The sequence below is a fragment of the Anguilla anguilla genome, chromosome 18 (genome assembly GCF_013347855.1).
Source record: "Anguilla anguilla isolate fAngAng1 chromosome 18, fAngAng1.pri, whole genome shotgun sequence".
NCBI classification, from domain to species: Eukaryota; Metazoa; Chordata; class Actinopteri; order Anguilliformes; family Anguillidae; genus Anguilla; species Anguilla anguilla.
Window position 1 is genome coordinate 6,153,699 of NC_049218.1, and position 19,157 is coordinate 6,172,855.

General features: G+C 49.8%; 1 long non-coding RNA gene across 1 annotated transcript in view; it reads right to left on the reverse strand.

Moving 5' to 3' along the window:
- The window catches only part of LOC118217756, a 32,685-nt gene that overhangs the window by 12,673 nt on the left and 855 nt on the right, over positions 1-19,157 (reverse strand). Inside the window, exon 2 of the long non-coding RNA XR_004763286.1 lies at positions 82-208. This is a non-coding gene — a long non-coding RNA (uncharacterized LOC118217756). The remainder of the gene's footprint in view (positions 1-81; positions 209-19,157) is intronic.

Sequence of the window (19,157 nt, forward strand, 5' to 3'; positions counted from 1 at the left end):
GTAGCGAAATCCGGCGCACCAGTTACTTGGAGCACTGAACCCTTGATAATGCGCTGGGAGGAGGAGGGGCGGCGCCATTACCTGCAGTTCGAAACAATGTCGGACCTCCGAAACTCAGACAGCGAAGAGGGCGGGATAGATAGGGAGAGCTTGCATCAGCTGGCCTCGGTGGAATCACTCGCCCGCAAATCAAGAGCAGCTCCCTGGCCTGGTAGACACAGCGAATCGAGGGATACTAAGGTGAAACTATTACCTGGAATTCTCCATGAACATAGTTTATTATCACGAACAAAAGCGAAGAATCGTGTTTTTCTGCAGCTACAAATTGCGTAGAAATGCTAGTATTAAACGAACATACTGTACGCATTATATTTTAAATATACTCAATGACATTTTCCTCTTTGCTACAGTACGGAAAAGTTGTATTTCTACCGTTAAGTTAGTTCAATGAGAAGGCTATCCTAGGCCAGGACAAGTTCGCATTCATTGCACAAATACCGGGACGAGCTCTCGTAGATACTGTGCGATGAGGTCATGGTGATGCAAAATCTAACAGATAACAGGGAAATATTGGACGTCAAGTAACAGCGATGACTCACGCAGGCGAGAGGGTAAGCGAGCGACGAGGCGTAGCCTACCATAGTCACCCCCTAGTCCCAGTGAAACACAGCGGTTAATCATACACGGGAGAACGTGAAACAGCTTTAAATCACTGAAACTACTTGCAACATCACGATAATAGTAGATTTGACATATATTTATGTCCGATTTCACTAATATTTTCAATTGTGAAAATAATTGTTTTTTTATTTTTTTATTTTTTTTTAAATATCCATTACTAGAAAGCAACTAACTGTCTGCTGCTGGTGTCTAAATTTTCAAACAATACGCTGAAGAAATTGCTATACCGTAGGAATACAATGCCATAGAACAGGACATTGTAGCTTTCAAATCTTCATAGCGGCTATACTTCCATTTGCCTATAATTCATCTGGGGTTCTGTGCCAGCCGCCACAGTTAAGCTGTAAATTGTAACGTTCGCCTCCGGTCAGACACATACCGTTAGTTGCAAATGATTTTTCACTCGAGGCAAATTTATATTTTTGAGAAAGATAATTACCCGGTGTGCTAATCCATTGGTTTAAAAAAAAAAAAAATCCACAAGCAAAATACAATGGGAAGCTCATGATTGAAGGTCTTATGGTTTTAGCCTTCTGACACTAGTAATTATCCCTCTCTGCGGCAGAAATTGACCAGCACAGCTACGCGCAAACAACAATTTTCACCCTCAATGAATGTTTATGACCTGTCTGCGGGTCAAACGGAAATTGCAAAGCGGCGGCAAATACTCCTCCACCCATGATAATTAACCGGGCTGTACTACAGTACTGTCTGGAACACGGCCAGCTGTGGGCCTTCATAGCACTACATACCCAAGGAAATCGTCAAGTGTCACTACAGAAAACAACTAAAAGTTCCTTGGATGGTTGTAGTTACTGTGTGGTTACAGGAACAAGGGAAATGGTTAAAACAATTTTCTCCTGTTATCAAATAGATGGAATAGTTCAGTGGAAAGAGTATGAAGTGGCCAACAAACTGACTCATTTGAACAGCAGCAGACCCAATTACGCTTTACCTAACCACTGACTGTGCCGGGTGAATTGCGGCCATTCATACGTGTGATTGTCGGTTACAGTTTTTGAAAATAGTTTCACTTAGTTTACGGTAATTACACAACGCTGTGTTAACCATCTGCCATAGACCGGGGGCTTCTGAATTGCACGTTTCTAACTAGTAATTATGACTGGAAGTGCTCACGGCTTAAAGTTGGCTGACCAACTGCATCACGAAGAAATTCTGATATATTTTTCACATAATAGCGATTTTGACGTTGAGGTAAAGAAAAGATACAACAAGACCAGATTAAAACCTAGTATATGGCTGGACCGAACCGGCCAATGTCACAGACATGCGCGGTGTAACTTTATCACTCAGACTGTCAGTCAGTCAGTCACAGACATTCGCGTTTGTAGGGCTGGCCCCGCTGTTGCGGTCCAGCCAAAAAAAATTTGACAAGAGCAAAGTTAGTCACGTCTGAAAATCTTAGCACCCTTTCACACGAGGCCAGAAGCAGCTTTAATGAGGAAGCCGTAAAAAGCATTTCAGGTTTCTCAGGGAGCTACACAAAGGAAGGAATCCGTACTGGTGCTGGACCCAGCAGTAGACAATTAAACTTTATACTGGAAGCAGAATAAAACCGCGAGCAACTTCTGTGTGTGTGGTTTGCCACAAGCATGGGAGGGGGGAGGGGGGTGGGGGGGTGGACCTTTACTGTAGAATGGTGTTAACAGAAACCCCACAAACAAGTTCCACTGCACTGCTGCAGAAATATCAGATAACAGGGTTATCAAGGCACATATGCTGTAAGGTTTTTTTAAAAAAAGTGAAAGAATCCAAGTCAGCAAATTGTGGAATACAGTCATCGTCACATCAACACAACTTGTTCTGTCACTGCCACCAAAGCAGAGAAGTTCTCGCTGTAATTCCCCTAGGCGATAAGGACTACAAAAGCCTGTTTGTTTCAAGTGGAAGTTGTCAATGATAACAGTAAACCATGTACAAAACCACAGAGAGCTGCTTGATGTATTTGTGCAGGGTTGATTGCTTCAGACATTCGTTAAAATGCCACTTTTGATTCCTTTCCAGAGAGAATGTAAAATAGAGAAACCATCAGTGTTTATTGCAGTGTATATAATGATCATAATCTTCCCTATAAATCATCATAATGAGGGCTCAACTCGTGGTGCTGATCACTAATCTTCCTGCACATTTTTTTTTGCTGTAAACATATGAACTTGGAAGCTCGAAAGACTGCACACCGTCCAATGATAACCGACTGAAAATGCAAGGATGCGGTACGCTTTATGACAGCGAAAAAGCAGGGCCTACTCTATGATTTCACAGAGTAATCATCCAGTGAAACGCATCGCGTCATTTTCGACGTCTGGCTCGATCTGTACAAGGTGAAATCTCCGCCTCGCCTGGGATGCACACCGTCACCCTTGCGAGACGCAGCCTATTTTTCGCAGAGACTCTGTGTTCTTATGTGATCCGAGAGCTGGTCTATTTCTGGGAATGAGCAACCTTCCCTGACAGGGAATCGTACATTTCCATTGATGAAAGACTCCAGTAACTAAAGCATACAGTAGCTTGCATCACTGAGGAGAGGACAGTGTGATTATACTCGGTGTAATGGCTCGTGGTTGCTGCTCAAGCATGCCATGACGCACGTCTGATGTGAATTATTGGCCTGAGTCCTCCTTTCAAGCAGGTAGGCCTACGTGCAGACCCCGCTGTGATGGAATACCTTCAGCACACACTGCCAGCACGCACTACAAGTAGACCACGGAGAAGTCTTCCGAGAAGGCGTGCCCGCTCTCGATCTTGCACCAGCTTGTTTGTCTCGCGTTAAGTTTCTGACCCGACCCTTAATCTACTGTCTGTCACCGCTGATGAAATAAACGGTCTGGAGCGTCTGGCTCGTCCGTATCTCCTGAGGTAGGCCGGGGGGCAGCTCTCAAAAAAAAAAAGTGGCAAACGCAAAAAAAAAAAAACTGCCGCACGGCACGAAAGCCAGGTGCATCCTGACAAAAAAAAAAAGCCTGGGAATAATGGGAGGGAAAAACGAGGGGGGGAGGGGGGGGGGGGTTAGAACAGGCAGTGCAAACACTTCCCCACAATGAGCCATTCACATCAAAAGACAAAAAGCTGATGCTGGAGTACGAAACGTTCCCAGATAACGACGATTCCCCTTTCTCGGCCCAATCTGAGCTTCCGCTCTGGCAACCCGAAGGCCTCGCTCTGGCAACCCGAAGGCCTCGCTCTGGCAACCCGAAGGCCTCGCTCTGGCAACCCGAAGGCCTCACTCTGGCAACCCGAAGGCCTCCCTCGGCCCACCTCGATCCACATAGGAACAACTCCACATTCCTTCACAGTTCTAATGGAAAATCACCGATATGGACTCAGGGCACATCCCTCTAGGTAGCCACTGACCGACTCAAAGGCTTGTCTCAAATCGGTCAACTTATGAATTTATGACAGGATGGACGGGTCCACATTTCATATGCCGGGAGGTGACCAACAAATGCTGTAGTTCAGATTGTGTTTAAGGAAACGGCAGTATAAACACATCCACCTGTCACTCGGGGCGGGGAATGTTTGAGCATGACGGTACTCTCAGCGGTCACGTGCCATTTCCTCCAGGCGACCCGTCAGCCTGGCCTTTCTAACCAATCGGATTGCGTTGATGCGCTACAGCTTTACTGTGCAGGAGTAGGCCGACCCTCTTTGCCAGAACGATGTAATGGGAGCCCTTTAAATGCAGTTTACGAGCGACAGCGGAGAACAAACAAGAACAGAAACGCGGACCGCTTGGCGTCATTCTTCCGTGCGAATTACAGCCGAGGAGGAAGCACACGCTAGGGACTTTACCCCATGAAAGAAACTGGTTTGTGGTTTACAAATTAACCGGTGAACTCTTTTCCTAAAAAAAAAAAAAAAACATGCCACCTGACCTCCCCCTGGCTTCGTTTCCCCCAAAGCCCCTGTTAACCAGACCCCGGGCCAGTTTCCTGCCCTCGGGCCCAGTCCACGGCCTGGATGCGGTCCAAGAGCAGGGGACGGACGGCAATCGGTGGCTCGCATGCACAGAGACCGTTTATTGGCTGCATCAGCCGAGCCCGTAGTCTTAAGCGCTCTCGGTGGTTAATCAATCACCGAGCTTCACCCTACCTGCGGGGATAATTACCGTTATTACCACCGCCATCATCTCGCTATGTATAGCGCGTATATAGCGACGGGACCGGACTGCGTTCGAGGGGTGGGTGGCGTGCTTCGGGAGCAGGCTACGCTGAAATAGGAGCGATGACACGGGCACAATTAGCCTATCAGAAGAACCGCGGCGTTCGCCGAGAGAGACGGAGGGTAGATTCGGAGTGGATGATGGGTGCTGCTTTTTTAAACGCAGTTAAATACAGGCCTGTGGAAAATGTAGCTCCATTTTTAGGAGACGCAAACTGTGCTTGCTGATCATCCTCTACAACTGGCGCTGGTTTTGTTTGCTTCTCTGCAGCCTCCTCTACTACTGGCACTGGTTTTGTTTTGTATCTCTACGGCCAAAATCTTTAACTGGGCTATATGAGGCTATATGCATACAGAATATCAATACGCAACTACCAGCCTGATCACGATGAGGTTTAAGATCAATCTTCCTGCGGTCAAAATGATCATCTTTAATTGTTATATCACAATTAAAGAACTGCAGAAAAAACAATAATATGACTGTAACCCTATTTTAATCAGACGGGATTTTAAATGAGTAATTTTTTAAATCCAGAAAGCAACAAAGTTCTTATTACGCCCACTAGAGGATGATTTGGATTCTTTTGGAGGTATGTCACTTTAATTAGCGATATGGCGATTTATTAGCCAATCAGCAGTGCATCAGTTTGGTAGTCCGTCCGTGAGTGAACTTGAGGTGAATGAATATCCATTACAGAACGGGACACATGGCAGTTCTCATGCTGAGAAAGGGAAACAATAAAAATTTCCTGTTTATAAATCTGTAGAAAGCACAGATCTTTATCTTCGTGGCTTAATGGGAACATTAAACAAGAAGAATGTGATTGCGCAAGGCCAAATAAATCCAACCGTGTAGCCATTGAGCCACTCTGAGTCATCGCTGCTTCTGTGAGTCCTGTACGCTGTTTTAACCTTCCACACCACATTGACAGTATGAAGGTCGGAATGTGAAAAATGCTGCTTTTCAGCAATGAAACTGAACACAGGCCCTACACGAGGAGTCCTACGATAAATAAAGTGTTTCCACGAAACGTGACAGGCTCGTCATGAATTCCACGGTGCATGAAAACGCCAAGCCTACCCCCCATCATAATTTTTAATAGGAAATCATCAAACCTAATTTGGACCATCATAGCATTGGTGATGATGATGATTATTATTGTTATTATCTTTAATCCGTCGCCCTGGAGATATTTGATGACGTGGGGGTGTCAGTAAGTACCCATACTTACATGCACACTACTAAGAGAGAACTGTACGCACCTTTGACCAAATGTTTTTTTTTTTTTTGTTTGTTTTTTTTTTTTTTAAAACAATCAGAATGCAATTCCAAGCATGCCTCATATAGCCAGCTTATAGCAGACTTAAGTTTTATATAAATAATTAAATAATTTTATAAAATATTCCAATAAATTTAGTCTCCTTGTTCATCAGTTTTGTCACAGAACACATAGGATTTCTCGTATAAAATAGTAAAGCTTTATCGATGGCATTGGAGGTGACACCGCGCCCACGCCGGTTCCCCCGCCCGTACGCGCAGGCGGGTCGTTGGGGTCAGAGTGCGCGGGCCCGTCCCGACGCCGCCGGGGCCCTGCCAGCCGTCCGCCTGTGATGTCACCTCCAGGGCCGAGGCTCTGTTTACTCATCAGCTCATATGATGGTGTGTAAACACCCGCGGCTTGTCCCCGTGGTTACGCACGGCGTGTCCCTGGTTACGTACGGCGTGTCCCTGGTTACGCACGGTGTGTCCCCGTGGTTACGCACGTCCTCCCCAGCCTCTCGCCGTAATCACAGGGGCGTGAGAGGGACACCGGCGTGGGGGCGGCCGCGATTCCGCCCCGACGGAAAACTCCGCTCCCCACCGCGAGTGGAGCGGAGCGTGGCCTAGGTCAGGGGGACAGGCGGCGGATTTGGAATTCTGAAGCCTGCACGGTATTCAATCAATCAATCAATCAATCAATTTTTATTTGCATGGCGCTTTTAACAGAGGAGCTTTGTCACAAAGCAGCTTCATGGAGAACCGGCCCCCAAAGGGTAAGCCTAGGGCAACAGTGGCAAGGAAAAACTCCCCGACTGATGGCAGGTATTGAGGACACAGCCTCAGTTTAAGTGAACAGAATCGAGGGGGTAGGGGGGTTGGGAGGGGGGGCAGGGGGGTTGAAACAAACGGGGGGAAAATAACGCTGACTTGGGTAAACGCTCGCCTCACCTGTCACCTGAGGCGGGAGGAGGAGGACGCCGTAACAACCCAACGCACAGAGAACCAAACTCATCCTGACACATCGCCCCGAGACTGAGCGCCAAAACGGCACGCCGCGAAATTTCGCGTCCCTTTCAGCCGCAAAAACCGCGAGAACCGAGAGCGTACCGGTGTCACGGGCGCCAGCACGGCGTGCGCTCAGCTGCGGTCTCAGCTTAACGGGACGGTTAACCCGTTCAGATTCGCTCCTGTCGAGGGGCGAGCCGTTCCCTCTCTGCCCAGCGAGGAGCCGCACGACAGCACAGCACAGCCGTGGTTTCCCCCAGGGGAGAGCGGAGAGCATTAACCCTCTCTGAACAGGCTATTCAGCCGGCTCAGCGCAGGCGGGCAGGTGCAGGAGCTCTCCCGCGCGCAGGATAGCCACGAGCTCCCGCACAGCTCCAGGCTTGCTGTGCCCTTACTGTGTCCGCTGCCGCCGAGCGCCGCTCTGCTCCTGAAGCGTTAGCCGCCGCGAAAAAAGGGCTCCCGGGGGGAAGTTAACCCGTTACCAACCGACACTAATCTGTTTTTGAAAAAAAAAAAAAAAAAGAAAAGAAAGAGTTTCCACTGACCTGTGAGCTGAAAACGCGCCTGCTGCTGCCGTCCGGTCTGACCAGCTGGAACGCATTACACGCAGGTCTTCCCAGGTGAGGGAGAAACAATGACATCATCGCTGTCAGCGCGCACACCTGTTTCCCAAGGAAGCCACTCCCCCCCTCCACCAGCCTCTGTCTTTCTAATTCTTTAAAGGGACAGGCTCCGCTGCAGGACACCGAAACGCAAAAAAAAAAAAGGTGGAACAGCGCAGAACGGGCCAATCAGAGAACCCGCTTTCAGAGCCGAAGCAGATTTTATGCCGCGCACATTACTTCTGAAGACCTTCTTCACACAGTGCCGCTGTTTTATGGAGGTCGTAACGAGAGTCGGCTCAAGAATCGGGTTTCAGTTACACACACGCCGTAAAAATGTCTCCCTCCCTCAAGTGACACCAGCGGCTAATGGCAGTTGCGTTTCATAACTCACACCCGCACGATGAATCCGCGCGGCGGTGCGATGTGTGCAGGGCGCGTTTCGGTCCGCCGCTTGCGAAAGGAGCCGGCTGCGTTTCGCGCGCGTCTGCGCTAATGAGAGAGGCGCTGATGAAACTCGGCTCACGCCACCGCCGTCCGACAAAAACAACTCCCGTTTAAAGTCACACCGACACATCATCTTAGCTCCGAAGAAGCACCAAGAGAACAGCGGTTGTATATTTAAGGACCCTGTGCAAATCGTTTTTTTTTACCAGTAATATTACACATAAAGACCCAAAGAAAACTATTTGAAATGAAAATTAAGCCTTTTCATTCCGTTGAGATTTTAAACCCCTTTATCCTGAAAGCAACAAAGTTGTATTTCTCACTGCATGTGGATTTGGCGTGTGTATTTCTTGCATAAGAAGGATAGCGCGGCACGATTTAACCAATCAGTGGTGCTGATTGTGGGCCGCCAAAGAGAAGTGAACTCTAAGCGAACATCCATTACAGAACGGACACGCGATGTCAGCTCTCGTGTTTAGAAATGGCATGCTTTACGTGAAAAGGAAATTAATTATTTTCCTGTTTATAAATTCTGAGAAAGTAAAGATTTTTATCTTGTGGTTTAATGAACTCTTTAAACACTTGTAATAAAAGTGATCACACAAGGCCAAACAAATAAATTCGCTATTGTGCCACTCCGGAAACAAAAAATAATAAATCTCATCATTGCTCCTATATTAATTTGATACTCTATTTTAACCTCTTGCTTCAATTACACAACATTCCTGCTCAAAATCCCACACCATATTAACCGTAAAGGTCAGGATGTGGCAGTTTCACTGTTTACCGTCAATAAAACCAAACACAATCTCAATATGTTGAGTCCTGTGATAAAGTGTTTCTATGAAACAGGACTAAAATGTCATGAAGTCTGCCCTCCCCCTCCCCCTCCCCCCCACCCCCCACCACTCAGGATAACTTTATTAGAAATCACCAAACACAAAGTAGCTGTCTGTCATTGTTGAATTTGTGATGGTGATTATTATTATTATTATTATTATCTTTATGTTTCATCCACTAATCCTGACAGTGAGATCACTACAGCGGACACGTTGACATGGGGACATTCGATGGATGACATGAGTGGTGCAGTGGTGGGGGGGGGGCCGGGTCATTTGATATCGCACGGACATACTGTACACACTCGCACGTTCATGTTCAGATTAGATTTATATTATCCATATTAATTAAATTGTACCTTTTCTTTCTTTAGAAAGCAGGACTATTTTACTACTCTCGAGGAGGTCCACCCCAACAGCAAGTCAGGCCGGCACCACCTACAAAAAAAAATAAATAAAGAATCCGGTGACTGCTGGTTTTTTTCCTCCTCTCTCGAGCTGGTTTAGCAGGCACACCTACGCGTGGGAGCTGGCCAATTACAGCCTAATGAGTCACAACAACCGAGAGATTAAAAGGAGAAAAAGGATGCGGCCCGCTCAGCCACGGTGTCCCGCCCAGCTGAGACCCCGTGCGTCCGTGTGCGCACCTCGAACCGCCGCGCCGCCATCACAACCAAGAAACACCCGGCGTGTCACTTCCTGGATGCGGTTCCTCTCCAGCTGGGGGCGAGCCTGAACATTCACAAGGCGATAAGAAGTGCGGTACATTCCGTAGGGTGGCCGTCTCCCCCCCCCTCCCAGCTCCCCCCTGATCCCCACTGTGGCACCTGATCCGATCCCCACTCCGTTACCCTCTCTGCTTCCTCTCTCAATAAAGTACAAATATAAATAAAATAAGATACGACAGGAAGATGGACTGTCCACTGTTTGGAGAAAAAAAAAGGAGAAAAAATATTCACAAAATAACCACAAAGAATCAGTAAAGAAAATGCAGTCTTTCACTTTTAAGAAGCGATTCTGCTGTTTTCAGCGTTTTTGTTTGAGAGGCTTAAGTCCTTGCGGCCCAGAGGAAACGGAGTCGCGCGCGCAGCCAGCCTTGTGAACAGCCGTCCCGTTGTTTTAGACGCCCAGCTGCTGCGATTCCAGCCCCCTCGGTTTAACTCCACCCCCCCTTAACTCGCGCCCCCCCCCCCCTTTAAATCCGGCCTCCCCCCCGTTTAATTATGGCCCCCGAGCGGGATGCGTCTCCAAGGCCGGCAAACAGTGCCAGTTCGCTTCCCGTTCTGATCGACGAGCCCCTCCCCCACCCCCACCCTCGCCCTCGCCCTCGCAGTCGATGTACGGATTTCCGCTCCCCGCGTGATTACAAACCCGCCGGACCGGGACTCGCCATGTCACGTCACGGCCCAGGAATGGGGTCCCCGGACCGGAGAGACGCACGCGCAGGCAGGCACACAGGCACGCAGGGACGCAGGCACGCACGCACGCAGGCACGTGGGGACGCAGGCACGTGGGGACGCAGGCACGTGGGGAAGCGCGACAGGGGAGAACCGGTCGGAGCGGTCGCGGGTCTCAGCCGCCGCCGATATTCCTGCCCATCAACGCCGCGCTTCTGGGAGATCCAGTTATAGCGTGATTACCCTGTCTGGAATTACACTGACGCACACAAAGGAAGTCTACCCGTCGCACCAGTCTGGGGCTCATTCTGATCATTTCTTTTGCACACACGCATACATAGATGGACAAGATTTCGTTCATCATCAGGACTTTCTGTTTCATTCTTCTCTTCGCTCTTGCCTACAGGACCTGCACCTGCCACCATGTGCACGTGCACATAGCTGCCTTATGCATTCCAGAAGCAGCGTTTTATTCCCTCTACCCAACCCACACAGACGTTGTTCAGTGCTCACTGTCTCCATCCACACCCATCCCACATCCCATCCCTGCTCTCATCTGCACCCATCCCATAACCCATAACCCCCTGCTCCCACAGGCTGGACGCTAACCGACCTCGACCTCAGCCACTGCCTGCCCCACCCCGACCGCCTTCCCCACCCCCACCCCCACCCCCTGCCCCTGCCCCTGCCCCCCCCCCCCCACCCCCACCCCTGCATTCTGGCTGCCAGGTTCCTCTCCTCTAAACTTTTCTTGACTGCTCCCGCTCCCCCCCCTCAGATTCCTGAGTCAGGAGCCGGCATTTCCTGTTCAGGTGGCATGCAGGGGTGGGGCTGCGGAGGGCTGGTCCTCTGCATTCCCCAGGTTATTGCGCCTCCGCACCAGCAGGGGGCAGGTCCTCTTTGCGGCAGCCCGTTTTTGCGGCCCACTGGTCGGAGCAGGGAGGGACTACCCCCCCCCCCCCCCGGCCAGGAGCGGGACATCTCTTCTATGCCACGTCACTCGCTCCATCTCTTTGGCTTCAGACTGAAGTTCTGTTTTGCGGACAATTTTTTTTTTTTTTAATAATTTTTCAATCGGCTTGATGACTTTGGGTTTTAACTGCAAACAGCTCCTCTGAAAGCAGCCCGATATCCTCTGCTCGTCTGGCCGCTGCGGTCGGGTGTGGATTTCCTGACGGACGCCAGTAACTTTTAAAACGAAACCGTGTTCCGGAAAAAGCAGAGCTCATCAGTTTATACAGCGGGCTGTTACGAGCTCGATGGCAATCTGCTCGGGCAGTCCTGAACCACGGGAAGACGGGAGGGGCACACGTCCGCCATGTCGTCAGCAGCGAACGCGGTTCTGCTCCACAGAGTCCAAATGAAAACATTTACAATTAATGCGTCTCTCTTAAAAGCAGCATTAACACAAGGTCCACAAGGACGTGTCCGGTGTCTGAAATGCTATGCTGCCAATCATAAAATGAAAGAGGAAAAAGAAAGCTCTTGAGTTTGCTGTGCTGTGATTTCAGATGATGAAGGTCTGTCCACTCACAGGAGAAAAATGACAGAAAATGACACCCTGGTGTGTCAGACTCTTTCACTCTCCAAAGTGAAGTAAAGTAAAGTGAGTAGACCAAAGTAAAGCCTTCTTGAGGATTTTGTACACTGACCTGCATCCTTTAATTCGATTTTTAAAAAGGCATATTTCCACTTATTTCAGTTATCTTGTGTAGTGCTTCATCCCCTCTACTTCTACTCAAAGAAACAAGGCACCCTGATTGGCTGTATCCATTCTCTACAAGGCACCCTGATTGGCTGTATCCATTCTCTACAAGGCACCCTGATTGGCTGTATCCATTCTCTTTTATGCATCAGTTGTGAAGGTCAAAACAAACAGCATATTAACATAATTTGACACAGAATCATTTTTTTAGAGGCAAAAGTAATCTACCTTCTCTTATTTGGTGACTAGTCTTATTGACAGAGGCCACTACTGATGCTGTGGCTCCAAAAGGCTTCCTTAGCTGTCTATTCCACTCGTCAGTACTGCTCAGTTCAGTTCAATCTTTACTGTCCCTGATGGGGAAACTTACTGCAGCACAAATGGCACAGGAAACACAATGAAACTACAAACACAACAACAAGGTGACCAACATGAAATACTACACACAATAAATAATGTTAAAAATGTGCAATAGTGGAAATGTGCAATATAATGTGTACTGTATATGGGGTGTATACTGTATGGGGAAATCTACATTGTTTATACCATTGCTGCTTGACCCAAGCAACAAAATGTGCTCAGCAGGGTATGGGATACAGAATTACATTGAGTTGAGGATCTCCCATCTAATTTTCAACTTTCAGGCTAAAAAAGGAAGAACAGCTACATTTTTATTGTGCGCGTTATGTACGATTACTGTGTCCAATTCCCTAGCTGAAAAAAAAAAACAGAACAGCATACAAACGAGGTCATCCGGTTATGATTTCGCCACATTTTAGGTCACCGTCAAGTGAACCGGAAACTTGCACACACAACAGAGAACGAGCAGAGAGACCCTCTGGCGTTCGCCCTACATCACGCTGAACATTTAATGCACACATTTCCCCCGGCAAAAATCTTTTTCTAAAATACGACGACGCAAAGCTAAAGCCGTATAAACAGAAGAAACGAGCTTCTTCTCGGAACCTGCTCAATTATTCAGCGAGAATGAGAGATGTTCGATAACTCCTGAATAATACCTGTGCGGAGAGTAAGAGGCTTTGTGTCTCCCCCCCTCCTCCCCCCCCACTCAGAGATAGCGTGAGCGCGGTCGCGATCGCAGATCATAAAGGGTGGCGGGTGAGAATAGACGGTTACATAACAGTCCGTCTAGACGGCGGAGACCGGGAGCCGCGCAGTCAGTCCGTTACCAGGTGACCGTGAGGGGGGGGGGGGGCTAGCTCTGACGGACAGACGAGCGTTCCCGAGCGCGCATGCACGCCCACCCCTTAAACTCCTGGTTCTTTCTTTCTAAAGGCAGTTTCATGTGTTCGCATCCCCTTCGTGTGTTCGCATCCCCTTCGTGTGTTCGCATCCCCTTCGTGTGTTCGCGCCCGACGCGGACGCGGCGTGGTGAGGGCCGAGCGGTTTGATTGCCGCCAAAGGTGTTTGGAATCCAGGTGGGCAGAACCGAGAAACGGGGGGGGGGGGTTTGAGTTAGAGAGGTACATTTTACCCCCCAATCTCTGACAAGCCCTCTGAGCCAATAGAGGAGTGCCATTTCTGACTCCGGACTGTGCTCGTCCGGCACAGTTCACAATCAGACCCCACAGTACCCCCTTCCACCCCCTCCCCCTCCCCCTCCCAACTGCCCTCACGCACCCCCCCAAACCCCCACCGCCAGCACCCCCTCCTCACTCCAGTGGGCAAAGACAAAGCACGTAGGAGAGGAGACGAGGCTGACTGGAGAGGCCTGCACCTCCAGGCCGCGGATGAGGGGAGACGCCATCGTGCCGCAGAGCTGCGACTAGCTGCCCCCCCCCCCCCCACAGCCAGAAAGGTCACGTTATTGTTTTCCACCGGGGTTTTTATCAGGAAGAGAAACAGCAGGGGCGAAATATCGCATTGAACACTGGCCCCCTGCCGCTAATCGCGGTTTTGGCCGCGCAGGGGTACCGGTGGGGGGGGTGTGGTGTGGAAAGCCGGGGGGGCTGGTGCGGCCTCCGGGCCGGGCTCTGACGGGGGCACACAGGCCACCGAGTCACGCACCCTGGAGAGCTTTAATCTGCGGCTGCCTCTGCTCCTGCTCCCCCCGCCCTGCGAGGGGACCGGGGACCCAGGGCCGACCCCCCCCAGGTGCCCGTGGACCTTCTGCGGGGCCTTGGGCGTCGGCTCGACCCCCTACCGGCATGCGGGGGCCCCGCCCCGCCTTCCACCTGACATCCACAGCAGGCCTCAAACCACGCCCCCTTCCCAGTATAGCTGGGTGTTCCTCTAGGGCTACGGAGAAAAATCTGACTCAGACACAGGAGATGACATCATTTGGGAACCGGTTCTCACAGCAGGTCATGGAGGGGGGGGGGGGGGGGGGGGGTCAGTCAGGGGGGGACATATTTTTGACGGGCCTTCTCTTTACCTTCCTCCGTCCTTCCGTTAATTTACCCGACGAGCGTGCGGCCCGATGCGTTCCTGTAAGTGGGCTGGTTACGCGCGGCTTCATTTAGTCGCGCCGAACAGCGAAAGACTCGGGAGTTCACTCTCCCACGCGCTTTTCGAGCGCCCCGGCGGCGGCTCCGTGAAAGCGCTGGGGCTCGGACGCGGGGGCGGAGTGTTTTGCCGTCGAGCCCTCATCAGCCCGTTCGGCTTTCAGTCCCGGTTAAATAAAGCTCAAGGGAACGCTTCACTTTTTAAACGCCGCTCTTTTTGCGGGTTTATACAGCCGTTTCCAAGCGCTGTAGCAACAGCATTCCATTACATTACATTACATTACATTACAGGCATTTAGCAGACGCTCTTATCCAGAGCGACTTACACAACTTTCACATAGCATTTTACATTGTATCCATTTATACAGCTGGATATGTACTGAAGCAATGCAGGTTAAGTACCTTGCTCAAGGGTACAACGGCAGTGTCCTTACCCGGGAATCGAACCTGCAACCTTTCGGTTACAAGCCCAGTTCCTTACCCACTGTGCTACACTCCGTCCATTCCCCGCCCGTAAGGTGGCCTAGGTCATGCCTAACGTTTATACACGAAAAAAAAGGAGTGATTGGCCCCTTCCCTCTCAATTAGTCCTTTTACCGTCTGTGCAAAGTCACACTGGTAAATGTCGTCTCGAAGCTCTTTCTACATCAAGCATCCAGGCTGTGCCTGCCACTAATTGGACGGCTCCTCTCCTGGTGTCGGCAAATGAGAGAACAGCAGGCTGTAGAGATCTCAGGCCAGAGCAGCTGTAATTAAGGGGGGGGGGGGGGGGGCGTGTCCTGGCATTCAGAAAGCATTAGTCATCTCAAAAACTTCACGATGACACAAAACGTGATACGGGACACGGGAGGCGCCTCACTCTTCGCTGACGGCCGCAAAGCCTCCACGTGAGACGTTCGCGTGAGGCCACGCCCCTTGCGGTCTGTACGACAGGTCAGAACCTTCGATGGTTCCCATGGTTCCCTTCCTGTTACTCTATGGCTCTGCGATGTATTTTTTGCCAACACTAATCTCGCTAAAGACCTAAACTAAACTGTAGACTTAAAATTGGAACCAAAAAAATTGCTCTGCTCCTTGCAATCGCTCACTTCTGTGTGAGGTGAGTAATGCTTTGACACCCAGCGTATGGAGCAATACAGACCAGCTCAGCTCCTTGCTCGTGAAAACACCGACTTTGTCTTGTATGGTTATGAATGTATAGCAGCTATGGCATTTCCCACAACATGCCGCACAGCTCGGGAGATGAACAGGGTGCTTAAACAATGCGCCCCAGGCTCCCACGCGTGTGTGAGACGCAGCTTAACTGCGCTTGTCCACCGCGACGTGCGCAGCTCGCGCAGACGTGCTCCCCCATGCGCAGCAGCGAGAACGCACGAGGTCCCCGGTGCGATCGGGGCAGCACGCCCCACAGCAGACCCGCAGAGTTATTTGGCTGGATTAAGAGGAATCCTCTCTCCGTGGCCACTCATCTTTGCTGCGTGACATTTAAAAGGATTCCTGAAATAAATCCACCCCCCACCCCCCCGCCTCTGCCGGGTTTTTAAGTGCCCCCTGAAGCCAAACCTCAATAAAGGGAGGTACTGCCGAAAAAAAGGTTTCCCCATCCGTCCCGTCCCACTGTCTGCCACCCCCCCCTCCACCTGCGGCATCCAGGAGAGCAGACGCGTTCCCCCCTGCACACGCACGCATGCAGACACTCACACGCACGCACACACGCACCCCCCCCTGCATACACACACGCACGCACGCACACACATGCACACACGCACCCCCCCACCCCCCCCGCATACACACACGCATGCACACCCACACACGCACCCCCCCCCCGCATGCACACACACACACGCACCCCCCCCCCCGCATACACACACGCACGCACGCACACACATGCACACACGCACCCCCCCACCCCCCCCGCATACACACACGCATGCACACACACACACGCACCCCCCCCCCGCATACACACACGCACGCACGCACACACATGCACACACGCACCCCCCCACCCCCCCCGCATACACACACGCGCGCGCACACACACACACACTCTGCCACGTCCCCGTTTCTGTCCTGAGAAGCTGCATGGGAACGCGAGCCCACAGCGGCGTCAGAAATGACCATCAATATGTTAATTTATTCATCTCTAATTTTTACATAACAATTCCTCCCCTAATTTGGCATGCATGCCAGGACGCCCATTTACTTCTCACAGCCTCAGCGGCGATGGAGAAAGAGAACAGGGCGACGAGGGTGAAAGGAGAGAAAGAGGTTTTGGAGCGGGGTGGGTGGGGCTTGGTCAGCGATATCAAAGCAGGCTCTATTTTAATAGGACCACCACCCCCCTCCCTCCCTCCCACCCCCAACTTCAGGCCACATATCTCACGGGACCTGCGCTTATTGTCTGCGTGTTTGTGCACTGCGCTGTGTCCCGTCACAGGCAGGAGCGGAGCGGAGAGGACAGGCATGTCCCAGCGATTAGAGCTCGTTATGCCGAGGAATCGGGGGAAACGCATCAAAGTGAAGTATACGTTTCAGACGCAGTGGGGCAGGGAGAGTCTCTCTCTCTCTCTCTCTCTCTCTCTCTCTCTCTCTCTCTACCTCTACCTCTCCCATCCCTGTCTGCCGTGATGGAAATGTGTAGCTCACCAACAAGGGGAGAAGGGGGGATTTAGAGGCTGCCCCCCCCCCCCCCATACTATTTACACTGACAGCTTTCAAACTTAAAGTTTGCTAGGAAAATGAGACTGCTGAAGTCTCCATGTTTTTCACAGCAATAACGCTCATATGGGGGGGGGGAGGGAGGGGCTTACGATAGATTTGCAATTCTATTGCGTAAGAAATTACAGCGTGTACCGAATGATAAAAACCCAACCGAAGGTTACCAGCCACACCGGCTCACATATTCCAATAACAGCTTGTGATCATGTGAGCTGGGACAGCTTACCTCTGTCCACAGAAAACTTGTACTGTCACATTGTTCAAATGTACTACCAGCTTGCCTATTTATCTTTGTACTATTATGGAGTTCGTTCACGGAGACATCCCCTGAGTACCAGCAAAACAAGTTGATGAAAGTTCCGTTGCTGTTAATTCCGGAACGCTGGAAGTAGTACTCTTAAACACTCCATGTAGTTGTGGCCCTGGTTTTTTTTTTTTTTTTTTGCTCTTGATGTACAAGAACCTCTTCAGTGATTTCGATTACTAACTGACTGCTGAGCGAGACACAATTGCATCTGGAGTGTTTAATTCGCTCAGACTGGCTGTCTGCCTAAATATACTGCAATGAACTCCTTCGGTTCAACTATCCTACTTTTTCTAGAGCCATAACAAAACGCGTTCAGCATCGCCATGTCCAAGGTTACAAGCAGACTGGCCCCTGTTGCTTAAAGAAACACCGTAGCCTGTTTCAAGGTCTGTTTATCACCAAGATTCCTTCAGTGCTTCTCCAATGTTGTCATGATGGACAGGTCAAGCTATTTTAGCCGTTTCGGCGCACAGTCCAGTAATTACCAAAATGCCAGGTCATTTCACATTTAATTTTCTTTCCGCTTTAAATTTATTTCTAGCGATATTGATTTATTTGAATTGGCAACCTTCAACTCCTGGGTTAGCTAGCTACGTCATATTATAAAAATGACTTATTTAACGTAATGCTTCTTTGCCATTCCAACACGACTACAATTATCTTGCAGGATAAATACAAATATAACGTTACTAGGTAAATTAGTAACGGTAAGTTACTCCTGTGTAGTAGAGGAATTCGCCTGTTAGCCAACCTATGTCACCTCAAAACACGCAACGCGCTACTTGTAGCTAGCAAGCTAGCTAACTTGCATGGGGATGCACTGTGTCGCAGCGAACGCTAGTTTCCAATATAACGAGCTACCATGCTTGCACCTTAGTAAAGTAAGCATGCAAGCGAGTTACTTAGCAAGCTACTCACAAATATGCGTTTGGTGGGAGATGACCTATCGTTAGCTGGATACAATGGCTAGCGAAGTTAAATACGTAGGTAGTGATAAGCCTGAAACAGAGCAGTCAGAAACTCGTCGAAACGGAAAAAAAAATCCATAATTAGCTAAATTGCTGAATGACGAATTCCAGTGGTAAATGTCATGGTAGTAGTTCGGATTTTACGAACAGCTCCATTTAACGTTAATTTATTAAATTCACACAGCTAATAAGCTAGCCAACTACACACTGTGCTCTCTCGTTCCATTCATTTCTAACGTTAAGTCCTAATGTTGAAGCCCAAGCTTCGATTCAAGCATGCTCGCTATATCGATGAAGCTATCTAGTTAGTTTAGTAAGACTTATCCGCCGTAGTCTAGTCCTGGGCTGGCGTACTAACGTTACTGCATGCGATACTGCGTTAATAAAATGCTTGCTAGTCTAAATCGAAAAAGGCAATCGCTGGCAATAGACCGAAACATAATGCGATGCATCCATACATCCGTACTGAAATGCATGAGAGAGCATCCCTACAGTTTGTGTCATGTTCAATTAGTCAAACGCACTTATCCACTTGCGCGCAAATAACGTTACATTGTAAAGTAGCTAAATGTTTCAGCAA